The sequence below is a fragment of the Lipotes vexillifer genome, unplaced genomic scaffold (assembly GCF_000442215.2).
Source record: "Lipotes vexillifer unplaced genomic scaffold, Lipotes_vexillifer_v1.1 scaffold91, whole genome shotgun sequence".
Lineage (NCBI taxonomy): Eukaryota > Metazoa > Chordata > Mammalia > Artiodactyla > Lipotidae > Lipotes > Lipotes vexillifer.
In genome coordinates, this window is record NW_006777583.1 from 5,961,845 (window position 1) to 5,982,996 (window position 21,152).

At 46.4% G+C, this 21,152-nt stretch overlaps 1 protein-coding gene across 1 annotated transcript in view; it reads right to left on the minus strand.

Moving 5' to 3' along the window:
• The window catches only part of SEMA6A (semaphorin 6A), a 129,062-nt gene extending 114,913 nt beyond the window's left edge, over nt 1-14,149 (minus strand). The window contains exon 1 of the mRNA XM_007451223.1: nt 13,555-14,149. The gene's annotated coding sequence lies outside the window, so the exon portion shown is untranslated. The remainder of the gene's footprint in view (nt 1-13,554) is intronic.
• Nucleotides 14,150-21,152: the final 7,003 nt, after the last annotated feature.

The window sequence follows — 21,152 nt, forward strand, 5'->3', positions numbered from 1 at the left end:
GCTGAATATCTGGTTCACCCCTCTGTCCCTCCAGTTGTACCCTGCCCCAGGGTCAAAGTTTCCATTTTTATGTTACTGTTTGTTTTTATCCCTACTGTAAAACAGGACTAGAATCCTAAATAACAACATCCTCCTTTTTTCAAATGATGTCCTTTCGGATGACAGACTCAAGGCCCTAAGAGCGGCTGGAGGCAATGACCTGCAATAGCATTCCACCCAGAACCAGGAGTTTAGGTCCCAATGGCAGTGAACTCTCAGGTGAAGTCCTTGGAAAGCTACTTTTTAAGCTTGTTTCATGGCAGTTGTCAATCTGCATAGTAGGTATAATGTAAAAACATCTTCAGTTGGAAGACCATAAATTGTTTTCAGAAATTTTTAAAGTATTGAGTAAACCGTACAATGGCGCGGAGCATAAAAAACTCAGATTCAGAAGGCTGGGGACCTTGTCTCAAGCCCCTTACCAGAGGTATATACTCTTAGGCCAATCATTTGACCTCTCTGAACCTCAGTTATCTCATCTTTAAACTGGGCATAATAATATCTGCCCTGCCTAACCCAGGTTGTAATAATATTAAATGAGGTGATGTTTATAAACACACTTTGAAAAATATAAGCACTATATAGTGAGGTCTTTATTAGTAGTAATAACACGGTTAAATACTGTTGTTGATCATCACCACTAAGCCTGATTTCTAAATCTGATATGGGACTTGGCAAGACTCCTTCCTGGGCAGAGCAGTCCTGGGTTTGCACCTCACGGCTGTAAGCCAGTCTGTCCTCTCCCATCCTGGGAAGGCCGGCACTTGAAACACAGGCCATAAGAAACAATGAAATACGCCAATGCATTATGATTACTTTTAATAGAACGAGCCCTACAGTGAAGACTGGGTATATGGTTGACAACAAGCAAGAAAAGACATTGCCCCAGTCCTATGTTGGAAACCTTTGCAAGCTCTGCTCAGAGGAATTTGCATTTCAATAACAACGCGATAATGTCAAGCTATTCACAAAGTTGCAAAGCCTTCTCTTGCACACCTGGCTTGGGGAACTGGAAGTGGCTGTTTTCTAACAGCAATGGCAATTATTGTCCTTTTCATTCTTGGGAATGGATGTGTTTGGGCAGTATTCACAGGTCTTGTGTTCTGGACATGACAAAATATGAAAAAGAAAGCCCCACACTCCAGGATCTCCCTGGAGAATTAATGAATCAGCACATTCAACATGTTGAACTTCTCCTCATCACAAACGAACGGAAACAACATGTAGATAAAAGTTGACTTTTTAATAGAAAACTTTTCCCTGTAAGCTGAACATCACTTTAAAAAAGAAAAGTATCCAAAAGATGTTTGTTACCTTCCTCTTGGCTACATATGAAACTACTCTGTTCCTTCTGGATGACACCAGTAGCATCTCCTCTTGTCTGGGCAAACGTGGGATCATGACACAGGGTTGACTTAATTTATATTAGAAGTAAAACCATATTGCATGCAGTGGGACAACCATCTTGCCAATTATTTCAGATAATCACTACCCTAGAACACAGTACAGCAAATAATACCAGTCAACTTAGGTAATTTCTCATTAAGACGCTTATAGATCAGTAAGCTTAATTGTAAAAGCTAAGCATTTATAATTCGTTAAGCACAAATTATGCTAAACTGGACAGGTTATATGCTACTAAGAGTTTCGTATAAGCTGCAAAATGATTATTCAGTCAGTAGTTTAATCCGTAAGTTGGCATTAATATACTACACCTACCTTTCATTAGGCCTCTCTAGTTAAAAGTTGAATGTAAATAGCGCATTAATATTACAGTTCAGCTTCTTGATATCTGTTCTAAAACTCATGACACGGGAAAAGTACTGTAAATCAAAAGTAAGGCCTGTTTCTCTCCAGTGCCTGTAGTGTTCTGGTCGTTATGGTTAGCACTCGGTAAAGAGTACTTTTAGGCGAAGGAAATACCACTTGGTCCAGTATCCCCAGCATAAGTGGCTTTCATTTGAAAGAATTGGGACACTGCTCAAAGCCCCATTCAATCTTTGCAAGGCATGGCCTCGAATCCAGCTAGGAGCCAGTATATATCAACAATTTTGAGAGGTAAATTCCTTTAAAATAAAAAATGATTCCTCTAAAGATTCAAAACACTCCACATCACTTATAAATTTCAGCTGTTCCCCAAGTGATATTTCATTCTATATATGATCATTCTGCAAATGATACAGAATCACATTTCTCATAAAATAAGAACCTAGTATGGTTTGCGTGGCAAGATAATGGAAGCATATTCAAGTCACCGCTGTCTGAAAATGTTCCAGCAGAATGCAGCCTCCGAGGCATGGATGACTTGGAGACACCAAAAAATCTGTAGTCAGAAATCATTAATTAAGGTTACCTAAAGTCTACATTGTATTTGACTGACAGCCTCACAAAAGCACTGCTTACTTTTCGTAAGGCTGCAGTGTGCAATGTCGTCTCTGACCAGATACCAAAGAGTAATCACAACCTTGTCATTGTCGACAGGACAGCAAACTGAATTCCCACAGACTCTTCTTTGAACAAAAAAAGCTTCTGATCTGAAATATTAATCCCATTGTCCTCCCCACTCCATGCTTTTTTCTTTCTTTCTTTTTTTTTTTTTTTTAAAAAAAACAACTATCTTAAAAGGATACTCTAAAACAAGCAGGACCTATTTTCTGACCCTGCCGAATAATCAGGGGTCCCTAATACTGAATTTACAAATGGATATTTTCTTTGCTTCACAGAGATATTTGAGGGGGAGGTGGGGGAGGTCTGGGGGGGTAATTGCAGCCTATGGGTAAGCCAGACCACATGATCAAAAACTGCTGTGACACTTAAAAGTGTTTCTCCACAAGGAATTCCTGTGCCCAGAAGCCTGGTGAAGCCAGTAGCAATTAAGGCCATGTTATCCTTTTAATTTACTTCAAATTATTGGCCTCTAAGATCAATCATTTAGTGTGGTTGAGTAAGGGAGGGGTCAATATAATAGGCACGTGCATGAAAAATTCTTGTTGATCTTAAACAAAAATTTTGGCAGGCTGGATCTGGGGAAATTTAAAACGGCTGCTTTGAAGCTCACCCTGAAATAAAAACTAGTTATTTTCTAGTTTAAAAAAAAGGACTAATATTCTAGATTAGGCCCATTTGTAATGAATTCAAGATTTTCTTCTTGTGAAATCGCCTGGATTTTCAGTTGCTGCACTGCATGTCCTGAATTCAGTGCTGCTTGCTTCAAGTGTGAGATGGTTTTATTTTATGTTTTAATTTACAAAGGAATTAAATGGCTGGGCTTAGACTGATGTAGGAGTCCTTGAAAGTCCACTTGAGAAATGGGAACTAAAACATTAAGAAGTGTACCAGTATATGTTACACAAGGCCAGCTCTACCTAACAAAGGAGACCTGTGTTCTTCATCACACACGAAGCACATAAATCATGGGGTGCATGTATCTCCCTCTTGTAGCAATTTAGTCCTCCAGATCTTTTCTTGACCAGGTCACATGAGATGTCCACCACTGGAGGGCTTTTTCCTCATCAACCCGAAATAGCAAGATATTATAATCACAGGAAGAAAAAAATGCTCAGACACTCAAGAGCTGGCAAAACAGTAGACCTTTGGGCCAGTGTTGCAAAATGCAGTCAAATGGTCCCTAGCCCTTTAGTAATGTGTGTCGAACCAAAGAAAATAAAGGGGAAACCTGAAGGAAAGCACGAGTGTTTACATGGCCATACCAAAGCACAACATACAACACTCGTGAGGTCATTTTATTTATTTAGCCATCTGCAGAGCCAAAACCAAGTTGTGAAACTGAGATTTGAACGAAGTCAGGAATGGCCTCGTTTACCTCCACGTTGAGAGACAGCCTTAATGAAGAGTTCGTACCCTTTGGCTTTCTTGTCGAAAGATGAAAGTGACATCCGCCCCTGGACTGTAATTTTTTACCAGCAAGACTGAGTAAGAGGCAAATCCTGGAGTAAATTATCAGCTGGATGTGCACGTAACAAGGTCCAGAGAGACCCTCTCAGAAGTTGCCTCTTTTAATCCAACGCTGAATTATACGAGAAGCAGTTTTCAGTGCTTTCAGAAGGACCACAACAGCCAAAATCACTGCAAGCCTCGCAAGCCTGGTAGATCTCAAACCTTTCCCAAGACATCCCAACACTATCTGAGGCCCTGAAACTATGGCAACCGAATAAGAAAGTAGCCTCCATGATTAATAGATGAAGATCCCAGCGACAGTGTCTAGCTAGGGCCATCATTCATGATGCGAGAAGAATTAGCATGGAATCCACCTCAGAAACCATTAACAAGTATTCTTCTTATAAAAATCCACCCAACTGCCATTCTGCTACCTATACCCCAGTTTAGAATGCTGTAAACAGTTCGGTTTCTAGTTATCGCTCACTCTGCAGAGATGAGAATGTTTTTAGTAACTCAGATGCTCACGTTTTTAAAATAATGAAAGGCTTAATAGGCTGGTGTTCCACCTGGGTATCTGAGGCCTAAGAACAAAGGCATTCAAACACCAAAATATGTGAATGAAGTCAAGTGGCTCTCAGGGTGGAAAGGAGAGACAGTTGTTGGATTGTTCCGAGTGTTTTTTGTGGAGTGCACTTTTTCATAAAGCATTCCATTTTCAGGAAAGGAACGTTTCCATTCACCAGCTCCATCAGTATTCTCTTACTTTCCTCATTCAAGGACGGTAGGAGTCTGGGGGTGAGGCAAGCCCTAGAGTCGCTGCAATATTAATGAAAAGATTGAGTACGCTCCTGAAAAAAGGACTCGGGAATAGGAAAAAGGAAGGAAGAATAGATCCACAGAAAGCCTGGCTTTAAAACTCTCATATAACATTAAACCATAATTAATATATCCCTTATTTCCCAGTCCCTCAAATGCTTATTTTCCAATGGCATGTTTTCATTGTGTTCAATGCCAGATCCTGTTCTGTTCTATAAATGCTTCAAATCAAATCATGGCCAAAGGCTTGGTCTTAAACACGTGGGAGGGCAGAAGGGATAAGAGAGGGGTAAATGGCATCAATTTTAGAGATTCTTCCGCTAAGGTTTTTGAATTGGCTTGGATTCTTTGAATTAAAGTTTCTGCAGATGGCAATTATAGGTTAGTTGGAAACCACTAGCAAGCGCTGAGTCATATTAAATGAAAGCCTCAGGTCTCAAGGCTGTATGTGGAAACATCTATTACTAACAGTACTTTCAAAGCAACAGTCGCACACTGGCTGCTCCGCAGGACCTGGTCCTTCGGTCTTTGGGGCATGTGAATTGCTGATTTATTCCCCTCTCTGTATGTCCTCTTTCCACTTACAAAATTGAAGAGAAAAACATTTTCCTAGATGAAAATAACTGTAATTCTAAGCCATGGAGGGATTCCTGTTCCTTCAGGGAACTGCAGTGATAATATTGCCCCTTTTGCTGTGCTTTTGAGGAGTCAGATAAGATAAAAAACTGTATGACTATCATTTGAATCAAATTTCAGGTTGTATAGCAATAGATCAGCAGTAGAGTAATCACTGTCTCCACTGAGGTCAGGTGACTATTTCCCTGCATTTGGTGGGGAAGGTAGTGGTTTGCTTCTGCGTGGAGATTCAGGTGCTCCCAAACTGTCACTGTTTCAGGCTTGGCCAGGGAATATTGACCTGGCAAATATGGCCACCATAAAGACCCTCATGCAGTAGTCCCAGCCATAGCCTCTTGGAGAAGTTGATTGACAGCCAAGCTTCTCCCCTATGTGGTCCTTGGGGTCAATTCAACTCATCCCTGAACAGTCATTATGGGCAGCTCTCAGATTTCAAATGTGGGTACTCTCAGATTCTTTAGTGGGTGCAGAGTGTGTATTTTACTTACGGTGTGAATGTTCCTTTCCAGTCCAAAGGTGTTTCCTTTGCATCATGTCTTTATGTCACAGATTTGTAAGGCCATTTCCTTTTGTACTCTCCCCACCAGGGCACTCTCCATGACAACTGTCACCCAAATAAAAATAATACCTTATATTTAATGAGTGTGTGTAGTGTATCGGGCATTGGGCCATGAAACTTACAGATGTCATATTTTCTCTCCTCGACAACTGTAATACAAATGTAAACTGTAGCATTTTACAAATGGAAACTGAGGCAGGTAAGTAACTGGCTCAAAGTCACACTATTTGTAAATGGCAAGAAATGGGATGCAATCTGTATTGTGTCTGCCTAAGATGTGTGACCCCTGCATCACCTCCAGAGCTGTCTACAGCCCTCCCTCCAACAGTCCTTGCACATTTTTTATAAACTTATGCCACAAAATCTAATGAATTTGCCCTGTATTTGGTGGGGAAGATAGTAGCAAATAGCAAAGATCAAAACTTCTTTCCTCTCACTCCTAGTTCACCCTGATGTGTCTGTTCTACGTTAATGCTTTCACTGACATGAACTGTGTAAGAACTTACCTGAGCAAAAACAAGCCCTTACTTTTTTTTTTTTAATAATGCCTGGCAGAGTGTCACTCCTATGACCTTGCCCAATTCATTGGTCACATTGGAAACAATCACTAGTTGACACGGTTGGCGTCTGATTCATAAAGTTGCCATCTGTACACTACGTAGATTGTGCATTTTCAGTGAATTTGAGGATCTTATTTAATTTCATAATGTGGTTTACATTAAAATGATATCAACACAGTGTAATCTTTCTTTTATGATTTAGAAGACAATGAAGCAGGGTCTCTGCTAGGCCTGGGGTCTCGGGAGCGGAGGAAGGAGTTAGCATCAAACTTTTCAAATTTCCAGACTGCATTTTAAAATAATTAATTAATTAATTAATTAATTTTTGGCTGTGTTGGGTCTTCGTTGCTGCGCCAGGGCTTTCTCCAGTTGTGGCGAGTGGGGCTACTCTTCGTTGAGGTGCGCAGGCTTCTTCATTGTGGTGGCATGTCTTTGTTGCGGAGCATGGGCTCTAGGTGTGTGGACTTCAGTAGTTGTGGCACGTGGGCTCAGTAGTTGTGGTTTGCGGGCTCTAGAGCGCAGGTTCAGTAGTTGTGGCTCACGGGCTTAGTTGCTCCACAGCATGTGGGATCTTCCCGGACCAGGGCTCGAACACCTGTCCTCTGCATTGGCAGGCAGATTCTTAACCACTGCACCACCAGGGAAGTTCCAGAGTGCATTTTGTATTTTACTGAATACAGTTACATTCATGATTTCATATTATTCTTCCAGCAGCCCTACTAGATAGAAAGCATAGGTTTACTATTCACAATTTTTATTTAAAATAATGCAGCTTGAGAAAAGTGGCTTGTCTGTTGTAGTGAGTCTGGAACTCAGGTTGTCCAACTCCAACAACAGGGTCTTCAACAACAGTTATCACTGTACTGGGATAGGATAGAAATGTGGGTTAATGGGCATACTATTTCCTCCTGGTAGGAAGTTGAATTTTATTTTATTTAATTTATTTATTTATTTATTTATTTATGGCTGTGTTGGGTCTTTGTTGCTGCGCACGGGCTGTCTCTAGTTCCGGTGAGCGGGGGCTACTCTTCGTTGAGGTGCGCAGGCTTCTTCATTGTGGTGGCTTCTCTTGTTGTGGAGCACGGGCTCTAGGTGCATGGGCTTCAGTAGTTGTGGTGTGCAGGCTCAGTAGTTGTGGCTTGCGTGTTCTAGAGCGCAGGCTCAGTAGTTGTGGCACACGGGCTTAGTTGCTCTGCGGCATGTGGGATCTTCCCGGACCAGGGCTCAAACCCATGGCCCCTGCATTGGCAGGCGGATTCTTAACCACTGCGCCACCAGAGAAGTCCCAGAAAGTTGAATTTTAAAAACTACTATTAGCAAACTCCAAAAAGGCAAGAAGGTTCTGTGGCCAGTGGTTAAAATGCAGAACAAATGAGTCCGAGGTCAAAAGCTCAGTCTCTGTAAGTGCTGGCTTGTCTTCTTAGCTCTGTTTCTCAGAAGGGTGATTCTACCTAACTCACATTCCCTCCAGCTTCAACCAGGTGTCCCACAGATGTGTGCTCTTGGCTATAGAAGGGGACTGACTGGATGTGAGTGTGGGAATGAGCAGGCTTCAATCCATCACGAAGACTGGAAAAACAACCCAGAGTGAATGCTCCGCTGATGGTGCATGAGACACATCACCTATGTACATGGAAGACAGTGTTACACACACACACTCATGCAGGCAGAGAGGTGTCTCATTTGATGGACACATATCATAGAAAAACAAGAGCAGGCAAAAGAGATAAAGACGGGTTGTTTGCAAAAAGATTCACTCTTCATGCATTCAACAAATACTTGTTACGAAAGCGCTGTGATGTGCCAGGCACAGGTTTAGGTGCTGGAGATACAGCAGTGAAAGAAACATAATGGCATTATGTCTAGCAGAAGACAGAAAATAAATGAGGACAACAGACTGTTTGTGAGGATGTGAAAAGTGCTAAGAGGAAAAAGAAAAACCTGAGGCTGTCCACTGGGGTAAGGAGTGTTGTGACAAAAGGGTGAAGCAAATATGATCAGGAAAGGCTTCACTGAGGAAGTGACATGTGAGCAGAGAACCTGTAGGTGCAGAGGAGCAAATCCTGCAGCTCTCTGGGCAGAGGACCGCCCCAAGCCTTGAAAGGGCAAGTGCAGAGAGACCCTGCAAAGGGGCCCGGGGGGAGCACGCCCAGCATAGTCAAGTGATCCCAAGGAGGAGTGGAGGTCAGAGAGGTGGGGACCCGAGTGCGGATCATGTGGAACCACAAAGGCCATAGAAAGAACTCTGGCTTTGACTGGAATAAGATGGGAAAGCATTTGAGCACATGTAACCTGATCTGTAAAAAAATATATATATATATATCACTTCAGCTGCTGTGTTGAGAAAAGACTGTAGGGGGCCAAGAGCAAAGCCCGGAGACTAGCTGGGAGCCTAACACAGTAGGTTCCCCAGCAGGAGGAGACGGTGGCTTGGCCAACGTGAGGGCCACTGAGCTGGAAGACCTACAGGGAGTGTGCATGCTTTCTGAAGGTGGGGCTAACAACATGGCAGCTAGAATGGATGCAGATACCAGAAAGAGAAGAGTCAAGGATGACTCCTGAGTTTTTTGGCGTGAGCAAACTCAGAGGATGGAATTGCCATTTACCAAGATGGAGAAGATGATGAGAAAAGCATGTGTGGAGGAGAAAGATCCAGAACTAGGTGTTTGGAGCATTTGGGTTTGAGATGTCTATTAGATTCTACCCCCTGTAGGCATTGTGTATATCACAGATCCAGGAGAGAGGTCTGGGCTGAGGGGGTTATTTGGGAAACATCAAAGTATTGATACTTGTGTGTGCCCGGTCTCCATCAGTGTAATTAGAATTATTCTAATAAAAGGGTTTGCAAGAACTCATCTGCTTCACAAAGCAAGATACCCTTGTGTATAAACTGTATTGTAATGGTCCCATGCTGAGAAGTATGCAGAACTCACTTCTCCCCTTGAGGTTTGTGTGGTATGACATCTTACTTGCCCATTTCAAAGGGATTAAATGCCTCCCTCCCTTCCCTACCTTACCATATCCCCAAGAGGCTATTGTGTGGTTGCCAGCAGAGAATAGCTCAGTTACTCTTACAGCACATTTTAAGGCAGAGGAGAAAAGCCTTCACTCTGGAATAGAAACCTCTCAGAGACAACTTGGCTCCAGGGCACCCCAAGAGAGTTGGGGGGCACTGATACGGGAGGGCCCAGCAGGATGCTTCCAGGTTTCCCCTTCCCCTGGAGATGTGAACACCCAAGGAACACTCGCTGTGGGGCGAGGGCAGTGAACTGTCGAAACTTAAAGTGTGTGTGCAGGGCGGGCGGCAGTGCCGAGATACGTGCAGGCTTTTCTACCGTCGCAAACGGCAGATGCCTAATTAAAGCATTTGCAATTAGTTTGGCTTGTTCTGTGATTCCTTTCTGCAAACAAATATGATGGGAGAATATATTAGCTCTTGGCAAATCTAGTTCTAAAAAAACTTTTTCTGCCGTGATTACTCTTTTGTCCTGCTCAGAAAAGAGCTGAAGCACTATGTACACACCCTGCAGTATGTGACTTACCTCCTTGTCCAAAACAGTATTTTTCCTTCCATTTCATAAAGGAGTGCAACTGCCCATTTGCCTTTAAAGCATGAGGATTTATTTTGAATTTAATACAAGTTCTTAATTTGGGTTTCTTAATTTTATTCAATGAATGTAACAGTCTTCCTAATTCTTGCCATCCTTCTGATTCAACACACTTGGCAATGTTATCCACCTCCTCAGAATGCAAATGCTATATTTTTTTAATGATGGGAAAAGCATTCACTAGACTTCGAAAGAACTCTAGGGGTGAGTGTTTGTGTGTGTGTCTCTCTGTGTGTAAATAGAGAGTTGCACTTATTGCCACTTTACAATAACCACTTACTTGAAGGCATAGATTTTCTTTTTCACTGTAGGGGGAAAAAAAGCCTAGGTCTACTCTAAGTGGAGAAATGTGAACTGTTTGGGACTATTTCTTTCAATTATTCATTCAATATTTACTTGAGTTTCTACAGTGGTTCTTATGAATTTTTAACCTATTTAAACTTAGATGTTTTATCCAATAAGCATATTCTGCAGGTAGCTACTGAGATCATGATTTTGGGTGTCCGTTGAACATTTACATATGTGGATTATATGCATTATGAGAGTGTGGCCCATCTCTAAACGGTGATAACTGCAAAACAGAACGCTTTGGGAAGATTGTCACCAAACAGTGTAAATAAGAAACATGAACTAGAATGCCTCTTTATATCAAGTTGAAAAAAGACATAACACAAAAAAGAGGTTTAAATCTGTTGGCCGTTCATTTCTCCTTTCAGATTGGTCTGCAAAGTGCCTCATCTAAGAATGCCCTAAACCCAAAATAATAACAGAGAGTGGGGGGTTACTCAAGAGTCGAATAAAAGTCACCATATAAACAAGCATGGGTAAACCAAATTCAAATAATTAGTGCAGTTATTTTTTAACAGATGGTTTAGGTTAATAGGTGGAGACACAGTGTTGCCACTGTAGTATTTAAGGTTAGGTTAATAATTAACTTTCGTGCCTGGAGTAGTTTAATCAAAGCTTACTGTAAAAACTGCTCCATGCAGACTAAACAGGGTATTCAAAAAACCATGCAAAATACTTGCAATCTTGACCTCTGGTAGTCATTTGGAAAAAGTGTGAAAAAATAAGATGTTTTCATTCAGAAATGTGCACTAGTATCTTTACTTTGGGAGAAAAACCTTCATAAAGGGTTCATATTAACTGGAACCAACAATCGTCTCCCTGCCATGAGAGTGGCTGACTGTGGACTTCAAATGCCCAAGATGTATGTTGAAAGGAAGACCAGACAATTATCAGGATTAGAAAAAGGCAAGGCAAAGGCACTCGACCTTTGTACCCGGAAAGACTACAGAACCGGCGCTGGGGGGCATTAAATAGCTTTCCTGAGACCTGCTGGCAGAACACTGTAACAGGGTTAAACATCTTTTCAGATACCAAGCAAAGAAAGTTGGGCGTACGTGTGAGAGAGTGTGTCTGTATGAGTGTCTTCGCGCCCCTGTGTTTTAAACCTTTCATGAATCACATTCAATTGCAACTTGATTTTCATCCAGCCTAGGCAGAGAGTGATCCCACTGTGGCCGTCCCTGGCCACCACATTCCCAAAGCAGACGCCTTTCTCCCAAGGACCGATGCGGATTGGTAGCGGGGCTGCCCCCTGCAGTACAGGCAGGAGGCGCCCCCTGGAAATGCTCGCCTTGGCCGTGAAAACAGCGATTCCTACCCCGCTCCACGCACACCTGATTCCCTGCTCTGCCCCTCCTTGAACACCCGCTGGCTGGAAAACAGCGCGAGGGGTGCAGGAGGCTGGGATGCTGAGCTTGGAGCCAGCGAGCCCGGGCCCGTGTCCACACGCACCCGCGCGCCAGCCGCTGTCCACAGTGGCCGCGCCAGCTTCCTGAGTGCTGCGCTGAACTTCCCCTTCTCGCCCCTCCCCACGCCCACCCCTTGCTCAATTGCTTGAGAGACTGGGCCAGCAGGTGCAGCGCCACGACCCCAACCAAGCTGACCACCGGCCGGGGTGCCACTCTCCGAAAGGCCGGCTCCTACCTCCTAGCCGTACGTATCCTGGGCGGTTCACCCGCCTCCCTGGGGGTTCCGTTTCCCGCGGTCTGCACATGCTGAGCCCCAATTCTGTAGTGCCCCCCACCCCTGGCCTTCAGAGAAACTTTCCAGAAGCGCCTGGTCGAGTGACCCCGCGCTGGAAAAAAAGGAAGCGGCGCTGGGCGGAGGGGCGGCGAGGGAGCGGGAAAGAGGAGTCCTGTTTCCCTCCCCCCCATACCCACAAATCCAGACTGTTCCCTGGCTCCCCCTGTACCGTTACGGTCGTGGGAGGAGGGAACGAATCTCAGGATCCTGCTTTGCACCGTGTAACACGGTGGGGAGCTGAGAAAAAAGCGGAGCATCTGGGGGAAGAGACACTTGCCATCGCAGCAGGGTCGTGCGGAGTGGGTGGACACTGTCGGGCTTGCTCCCGAGCGCCCCACTGCCAGCGAAGCAGCGCTCTAGACGCAGCAAGTAGTCCGGACAATCCAGAACCTGGGGCCCGGGCAGAGCTCTCGTCTGGTTAGCAAGCACTGAGCCATCTCTTGCCTGGTCTTCTCACCCTTCCCCCTCCCGGGACACCTTCTTTCCAGAGAGGGACCTCGTAGATTCTGGAAGACGGCACAGTGGGCGCCAGTCCCGGCGTGGCGGGTTCTGTGCTTGAGGGGGACACAGACGCGACGGATGCTGTCTTCGCCGCCCAGGAGGGAGCTGCGGCGGGGAACAGGACCCAGGGCGGGGGCGCCGCGGCACACTGGGAGGAGGCCACTCGTTCGAGCAAACAAAGCCCGGAACCTCTGGTGCCAGCGTCCGAGGGAGCCGGGATGTCACCAAGCGGTAGGGTGCGCGAGTGCCAGGGCCATTACAAGTTTCCCCGCACTCCACTGAGCCCAGCCCAGACCCCGCACCGACAACAAAAGATTCTCTTTGCTTCCCCACCGTATCTGCGGAACCCCTGAACCCAAACCTCGTGCCGAGCGAAAACAGCGCTCTTCTACCCAACCTCCTCCAGCCCTGGAGGGCAGAACCCCTTCCCCTGCCTTCGCACCAGGACCGGGCACTTCCGAGAATCTCACCCTTTCAGGGCTTCTCTGCTGCCTGCTGGCCCGAAAGTGAGGACGAGCCCCCGGGTACTGCATACACATCCCAGGGCCAGGGAGCTATCCGCGCGGTTGGTGTCCCGGGCGGCGCCTGGCGTGTGCGCAGCGCGGGTGGGGAAGCTCGCAGCACTGAGCCCGGCGGTCTCTGGGGCGCAGGGTGGAGAGGAGCAGCGGGCAGGGCTCGCGACTGCTCCCCCAGGGCCGGGCAACGCTCGGGAGACTGACACAAGCCAAAATAAAACGCAAGCACCACAAAGCCGAGACAGGGCGTGCGGACCGCGGCCCCGGGACCCGCAGGAGGGAGCCGAGACGCCCGGGAGGTGGGGCGCGCCGGGGCGCCCCAGCCGTACCTTTTCGGTGCATCGACGGGCAGGCGGCCGGGGCTCGGAGCGGGCTGGTACAGCGTGTATCCCATTTAGTAATCCATTATCGAGGGGATCTCTCCGGGCCGCGAGCTGCGCTCTCTCCTTCGCAAGCCTTTGTCATTCCTACATGTGTGCTTGCCTCTTTGGGGTAACAGTCGCGGCGACTACTTTCTGGGATGCAAACGCGCTGTATTCATCTCCAGTGACAGGCGGAGAAGGGGAGAGGAAGAAAGAAAGAAAGAAACCAACAAGAAGGGAGTAAATGTTCAAGAAACTCTTCTCAAAATCCAAATTCCACTTGGATTCCACTCCGGCAATCCCTTCGGTGGTGTCTGCGCCGATTAACAAGTCATTTCAGGGTGGGGGGGGCGGGGTGGGGGCTGGCGCAGGGGTTCGCCCTCTAGCCCCGCTCCACGGCTGGGAGCGCTACGCCGCGGGTGTGGCAATGCTGGCCGCTGCCGCCGCTCCTAAGCGGACATCGCGGGCGGTCGGCCCCGCGGAGAAGCGCCGCTGCTGCGTCCGGAGCGCCTGGACAGCCGAGTACGTGGGGAGCGGAGTTGGCTGCAGCCTCACCCCGTGCGGCTCACTACTCCTCTGTCACCCGAGAGGCCGCCGCTCCGGGGCGGAGCCAAGTCCCGGACTGGATTGCGCAGAGCGGACTCTCCTCCTGCAACCCCGCCTCCTTTGGCTGGCGTCTTCTCCGACCCAAAGGAGAGCTGCGGTCTACGTGTGCGAACACTAGCCAGCGAGGCGGAGAGACGGAGAACCTACGCGGTTTGGCCGCAGGTGGAGCCTTGGACCGACTTGCCAGCGCAGCTTCCTTCCACCACTATTCCCGGCCCCGCCGCGCGCTCGGCCGAGGTCCCCGCGGGGGCGATGCCGGCAGGAGGCCAGCCCTTGCCTCCCCCAGCCCCGCATTTGCTCTAGCAGAAAAAAAAAAAAAAAAAAGGATCCCGGACAGCATTGCTGAGCTCTGACAAATCAGAAAAATTAATAAAAATAGACGTAGTGCAGGAGCGAGTTACAAGGAAGGATTTCCTCGATTTTCTTAAATGGAAAAGTTTTAAAGGATGAGGGTGAGTGAACGGCGAACCTTTCTAATTCTGATTACTGTATCAAGAGGTAGATTCCAGAAGTGATGGACGCTCTGCGCACGCAGATGAATTGGATAGAACCCGGTGCGCTTAAAAATACACTTCGAAGATACGAACACAGCTATTAGTTAACGTACGTACAACACAACACGTTAATAAAGCATGTTAAGTAAGCAAACTATAGTGGAAAGGATGCTGTTAACGAAGATCTGCTTTTAAAGTTAGAAAGTGTGTAAACTGTTCTTAGAGATAACTATGTAAACTTCAGAAATAAGATACAGTTCCAATGAGAATGCAACAGCTTCATGGAATAAGTGAATCGCAACTTCTTCCAAGGCGCTTTTGTTACCATTAGAAGAATGGCAGGCACAGCCTTCCTCCTCCGCTTGAAAGTTCAGTCGCCAAAATAGCCTTGCGGTTACAGGCTTGGGTCCACTGGGCAGGCCACACGATGTCCCCCCTCCCCCGGCCGCTGCGCGCTCCCCGCCTGCTTGCCCCGCAGACTGCGCACGGTAGCACGTTGCTCCCCGAGTGGGCTTCTCACTTGGTTTAGGTCGTAGCCACAGCCTTTAAAGAAAGTAACACGGGGCGGCCAAGCAGTTCTCCGATCATTACTTACTAGTCATGGGGTCGGCCGAGAAAAGCATTGGGAAGGAGATCAGGGTCTCAGTCGCCCTTAGGCCGAATGCCTTCATATAAATGCAGTAGAAACTGTACCTGTTCCCTAATTGGGGCTAGGGCCACTAATAAGTCTACCCCCCCTTTTTTTAAATTACCGTTCCTACATGGAACTAGACTACATACAGACATCTGCATATGAGGGCTCACGAAGAATAAAGTAAGTGCACACGCGACAACAGTGTATGTAATATATAAGATATATTTTCCACAAACCGTTTAGAAAAGGTGAGAAGGGTAAGCGGGAAAACGTCGGTCTCCCTGCTGTCTGCCAAAGGTGCCAGCAGGGGCCGCTATCCCCACCTTTCGCAGGCAAAAGCAGCTACAGATCCGCGGCGGCGGGGTTTGGGGGGCTGCGGCCGTAGGTGCGCGCGCAGCCACCGCGGCACGCGGAGCCAGCTCCGAGAGGGGGCTGGGGCGTGGGGGGGGCGCTCTTGGCTGCGCGCTCCCGCGGCCCGGGTGGGGACTGGCTCGCGGAAGTCCCTTTCGAATCCGGTCGGGACCCGGGGAGGGGCCCTGGCCGGCCGCCACCGGTCAGTCCTCGGCTGCGCTATTTAACGCCCAAATTTCGGCGTTGAGTCCCGAGCTCGTCCGTGCGTCCCCGGCGCGGTCCCGCGGCCCGCACGTCGGGCCCAAGCTGTCCCTGGGGTTCTCCGCCCAGTGTCTCCATCCCGGCCGGGTCGCCGAGGCCCCTTCTTCCTTCTCTGCCGCTGATTTACATGCTAATTGTGTCTGGGAAAAGTTCTTTAATTGGAAGAATTAGTCAGAGCAAACGAATTGTTTCACAGGCTGAACTAAATTCCGGGTTTAGCGTCTTCCCTTGGAGAAACAGACAAACTGTTTTGTTTGTTTCATGGATGTATTGGAAATGCCCCACATCGAGTTTCAGGATATGTTTTTAAAGGGAAATTATTTTCATTATTAATACTTGCATGTTTAATTTGCAGTAACGCTGAGCCAAGAAGCAGGAGATTAAATTTACCTAGTTTAAAATTAGAGAATACAAGAAGAAAAGACTTTGAGTTAATTTTCGCACGGCTGAGAATTATCATTCAGAATCTTCCTGGCAATGACTAAATCCTGAAGTCTCACCATCCAATTAGGCACCCATCATCTTGACCAGGTGAGATTACATATCCACCTGCCGCGGGAGAGATGCTTCTGAAGCTGGCAGAAAAGCCAACTGTTGTGTCGCTCCCAAGCCCTCGGGGGAGCACCTGTGGGAAGGCTGCCCCCTGAAACCTCAGATGTCATTTCCCCTTCTGTGCGCTGCTGCAGACTCACTCCCAGAAGCCTGCCTTAAGTTTTCAGTAAAACTGCCCTTTCAAAGCCTTTGAAGTCTGCAATCCACCCTGTCCTTTCAAAGCCAATGGGAGTTAAAGAATCACCAAGTGTTAGAACTAGAAGGAAACTTGGACTGTTTCGTAGTTAAGTGGCATGAAGTGGAGTGACCAACGCCCTAGTCTCTGGAAGCCAGCTGTTGTTAGGGTGGCTTACTAGCTGGTGACCTTGGGGCGGTCCCTTATGTCTCTGGAGCAGTGGACTCACTTGTAAATGAGGATTCAGCTACTGCTGTCTTCCCAGGGATGGTGTGGATTAAATGAGATGGTGAGTGTAAACCATGCGTCTAGGGATAAAGGTTAACTAGCAACTGTAAAGGTTAACTAGCATCATTGTCATCTTTGTCATCCCCCGTGTTGATCCTCCCACCACCATTTACAGGGGTCAGACAGAGGCAGAGGAAAAAGATGGCTTGCTTTGTGTCAGTGCTGGGAGCTAGCCCGTAACAGCTCCTCTTCAACAAGCCCACACCGCTGTCCCCCACAGCACGTGGAAAAAGTGTGATGAAGGAGAAGAGGAACTGGAAAGGTAAACTCACCCAGGAACCTTTGGAACCTTTGGATTTTTTCTTTGCGGTACGCGGGCCTCTCCCGTTGCGGAGCACAGGCTCCGGACGCGCAGGCTCAGTGGCCATGGCTCACGGGCGCAGCCGCTCCGCGGCATGTGAGATCTTCCCGGACCGGGACACGAACCCGCGTTCCCTGCATCGGCAGGCGGAGTCGCAACCACTGCGCCACCAGAGAAGTCCACGCAGGCTGCTCTTAAAGACCACATCTAGCTGTTTGATCACAATCTCTGCTTTACTACAAAAGGGAGTAGTGAACTTGGAAGAAGTGTCTGCTGGTGTTCACCGCTCAAGTCCTTGTGGGTATGAGTTCCTGGAGCACACTTGAGGAGTGCAGTTTGCACAATCAGGCCATTACCACTCATGATCAAGGAACCTCTCTGTGTCTATCTTTGGAGTCCCTTCTCCAAAGTTCTGTTCACCTGCTTGCCTTAAATCAGTGGTTTTAAAATCCATTTGTACATTAGAATTACGGGGGAGCTTATGAATGGCATAAATCCCCAGGCTCCAGAGATTCTGATTTATTGGTCTGGGGTGGGGGGACGTGGGCATGGATATCTTTTAAAGCTTTCTGGGTGGTTCTAGTGTGTAGCCAGGGATGGATGAGAGCCACCATCACCATGAATCCTGGCTCTGTTCTAGAACACTGCTTTTCCCCAGCTTCTTTGATGAGGCTGTTTGTTATCTTTCTTGCCTGTTTATCCCAGTGTTAGGAAGTGCGGTTAGTGTCCTTCTTGCTTCTCAGACCACTTCTCCTTCTCTCAAAAACTCCCAGACCATTGGAGGCTCTGCCCTACAAACACATTGGCACTATCTTCCACAGACCTCATTTTACCCCACTTTTAAAGATTTAACACCAGGCTTACTGTCCTTCTACCTGTCCCACCACCTGTCACCATTCATGGGAGTGTTAGCATCCACCTAACTACTAACCCTCTGCTTTTTCAGCTCTTTGCCTTCCTCATCTATACTGTCCTTTGTTCCTACTCACCTCTGCCCCCCACTCCAGGGCTTTATGCTGGGCCTTGTTATCAGGAAAGGTTCCATGTTCTAAATCACTCTCTCCATCCATCCATTCCCTGCCTCTTTTATTCCCCTCTGTGTCCAGCAGAGCTTCATAATAACAGTGTCTCTCTGGCTAACACTTTCAACTCCTGGCTCCTCTTTCTTTTGGTCGCACTCATCTGAGTGAAAACCAGTCCCGAATTATAGAAATACCACCCTTCTCTGCTCTTGCATCGGGTAGCTGAAGCCTACTAGAAAAAACATTTCAAGCACGCATCTAGGCAGGCTGCACACTCAGTCATCAGCCTCAGTTGGGTCTTCAACACTGACTCGTCACCTTCCCTTTCTCTCAGTTAGTCTCTAACTTTCTCCCCTAATTGGATATTTCACCCTCAGTGCCTCCTACTTCCCTGAAAAAACAGAGTCCATCAGATGGGAACTTCTTGCATCTGTACTCATCATTTCCTGCTTATCTCCTTACAGTGGAGGCAGTGTCCCTCCTCCAATCTGAGGCCAATCCCTCCACCTGTTTTCAGATCATTTCCACATTCTCAGAAATCTTGTCCTACTGTCTCCAGCTGTTCTGCATCTTCCCATCTGCACATAAACAGGTTTTAGTCTCATCTTAGAAACAAGCCTTTCTAGGGTTTTCTGTGCCTTTTACCCCTTCTCTCCTCTCTTCCAAAGACAAAGGATTGTTGACAATCTGCATTGCCACTACCTTCTCTCCCATTTGCCCATTCCTGCCCAGCGTGCCTTTGCCAAGGCTTTTGCTCTTGTCTTCCGTGACATCCGTGACAGTAAATCCAGTGGACGTTTTAAAGTTTTGATTTTATTTGAAGTCTCAGCGTTGATGCACATGACCACTCCTTCCTCTGGGAAATACCCTTTGCTCTTGATTTCGATAGCACATCACTCTCAGCTGGTTCTCCTGCCGCTCTCCTTTTTTCAACTTTGTTTTTCTTTTGAGGCCTTTGAAAGATACAGAAAATTTCAAAGAAGAATAATAAAAAAAATCCCAGAATTAGCAACTGTTAATATTCCGTCTTGTTTCCTGTCTTTATTGCAAGAAAGAAAACATGGTGTATAAAGCTTAGCTTCCTTAATAATCAACACTGTCTTTCCCATTCCCCTCCATTTCCTCATAGTAACAGTGTCATGAGTTTCCTGTGCACCTTTATAGTTCGTTTTCTATATTTTCACATAGATCACATGTGCCCAGAACCAATATATAGAGAAATATTTTTGGTGGAGTTTTCCCCCAAATTAACATAAATAATGTTCTGTTTACTCTTTTCCTCCAGTTCACTCTCCACATTGTAGCTAAAGCTATCTCTGAAAGATGCATATCTAATCACATAGCTTCCCTGCTTAAAACACTCTGACATCCCGAAAGCTTAATAGGACCTTCAAGGCTGTGCATGATTTGGTTCTTGCCTACCTCTCTGGTCTTGTCTCTCTGCCAGGCCCCCATCACTTTCTTACCTCTGCAACATCACTGGTATGGGAAGTTCCAAGCTCCTTTGTAACTACAGGCCTGCACTGGAACACCGTCATCTCCCCCTTTTACCTCTTTACCTGGCTAATTCCTACTCATCCTTCAAGTTTCAGCCTAAATGTTTCTTCCTCAAGACAGACTTCCCTGATACTCCAGAAGACATCATGCCTCTCCATTATGTGTTCTCAAAGTACCCTGCCATATTTGTCCATCTATGACAGCTAGAGTTAATTTTCGGTCCAAGAGCTTGTTGAATGCGTCTCTTTCCTGTTAGATCAGAAGCTCCTTGAGTCATGGGACTCTATCTTTTGCGTGCCTCTTGCATCTCTAGCACCTTACAGACAGTAGGGGCCTGGTACCTAAAAGAGGGGATGAATTTGTGAAAGCAGTGAGTTCTTTTTCAAGGATTCGGTGGGAAAAGAAATAGATTGTTGGATGGGATAGGACCATTTAAAAAGGGAAAGAAAAAAAAAACACTAGAAAGTTATTTTGAGATTTCAGTTCTCAAGACGAACAAAATCTAAGCTTTCCCCCAACACAAAACTTTCAATGTACAGTGTCTAATTTGTTTTTTGAATGAGGAAAGAAGGATTTACAGGTGTGAGTGATGAGTAAATTCCACAATTACAAAACAAGATGCTTGAAAATAAGTTGCAATAAGAATATAAATACAGCTCTAAAAGACCACCAGTGGAAGGAGATAAAACTGCAATTTGAATCCCCTGGGGACAATGCAGTCTCTGGGGAGTGCTCTCGCAGCAGGCTGGAGTGTGCTAACAGTGATTTACTGTCTGCTCCTCCGTGAATAGTTTCATGGGTCGCACCCTCTCCGTGTAACAATCATGCCACTGTCCCACAGGGCTGCTTGGGCTCCATTCCCTTCTGATATCAAATCATTGTTTGGGAAGTGAAGAGAATGGTAGGTTAGAAATAAGGTCCTGAATGAACAATAAATGTTAAGTAAACCAGAACTGCATTTTTTTTCCCTCACAAGAGCTCTTGACATTTAATCGAAGTCTTTAGTTATGTAACGCAGAGCAAAAGCTATGTCTGACCTTATTTTCATCTTTCTGTTCCAGCCTAACTTCTTTTAATTGTCCCTCCTACTACCATTGAGACTTAAAAGTATCTGCTTGGTTATGAGTTTGTTTAAAAATGCAGTTCGGTAAATATAATTTATAATTTTCATAACCAGATAAACCAGATGATGAAACACTACTTTGGAATTTGCTGTTTAGCCAAAAGAATGGTGAAAAGTAAAATATACTTATTTTTGAGAACTGCTTTCAAGGCCTTTGCTTCCAGGTAGTGGAAGGTCTCTCGAAGAGGGCACTGCTCTGGCCTATGATTAAATATCTAATTAACTTCAAATTCATTCCTTATCTAGTTTTTAGATTATGTG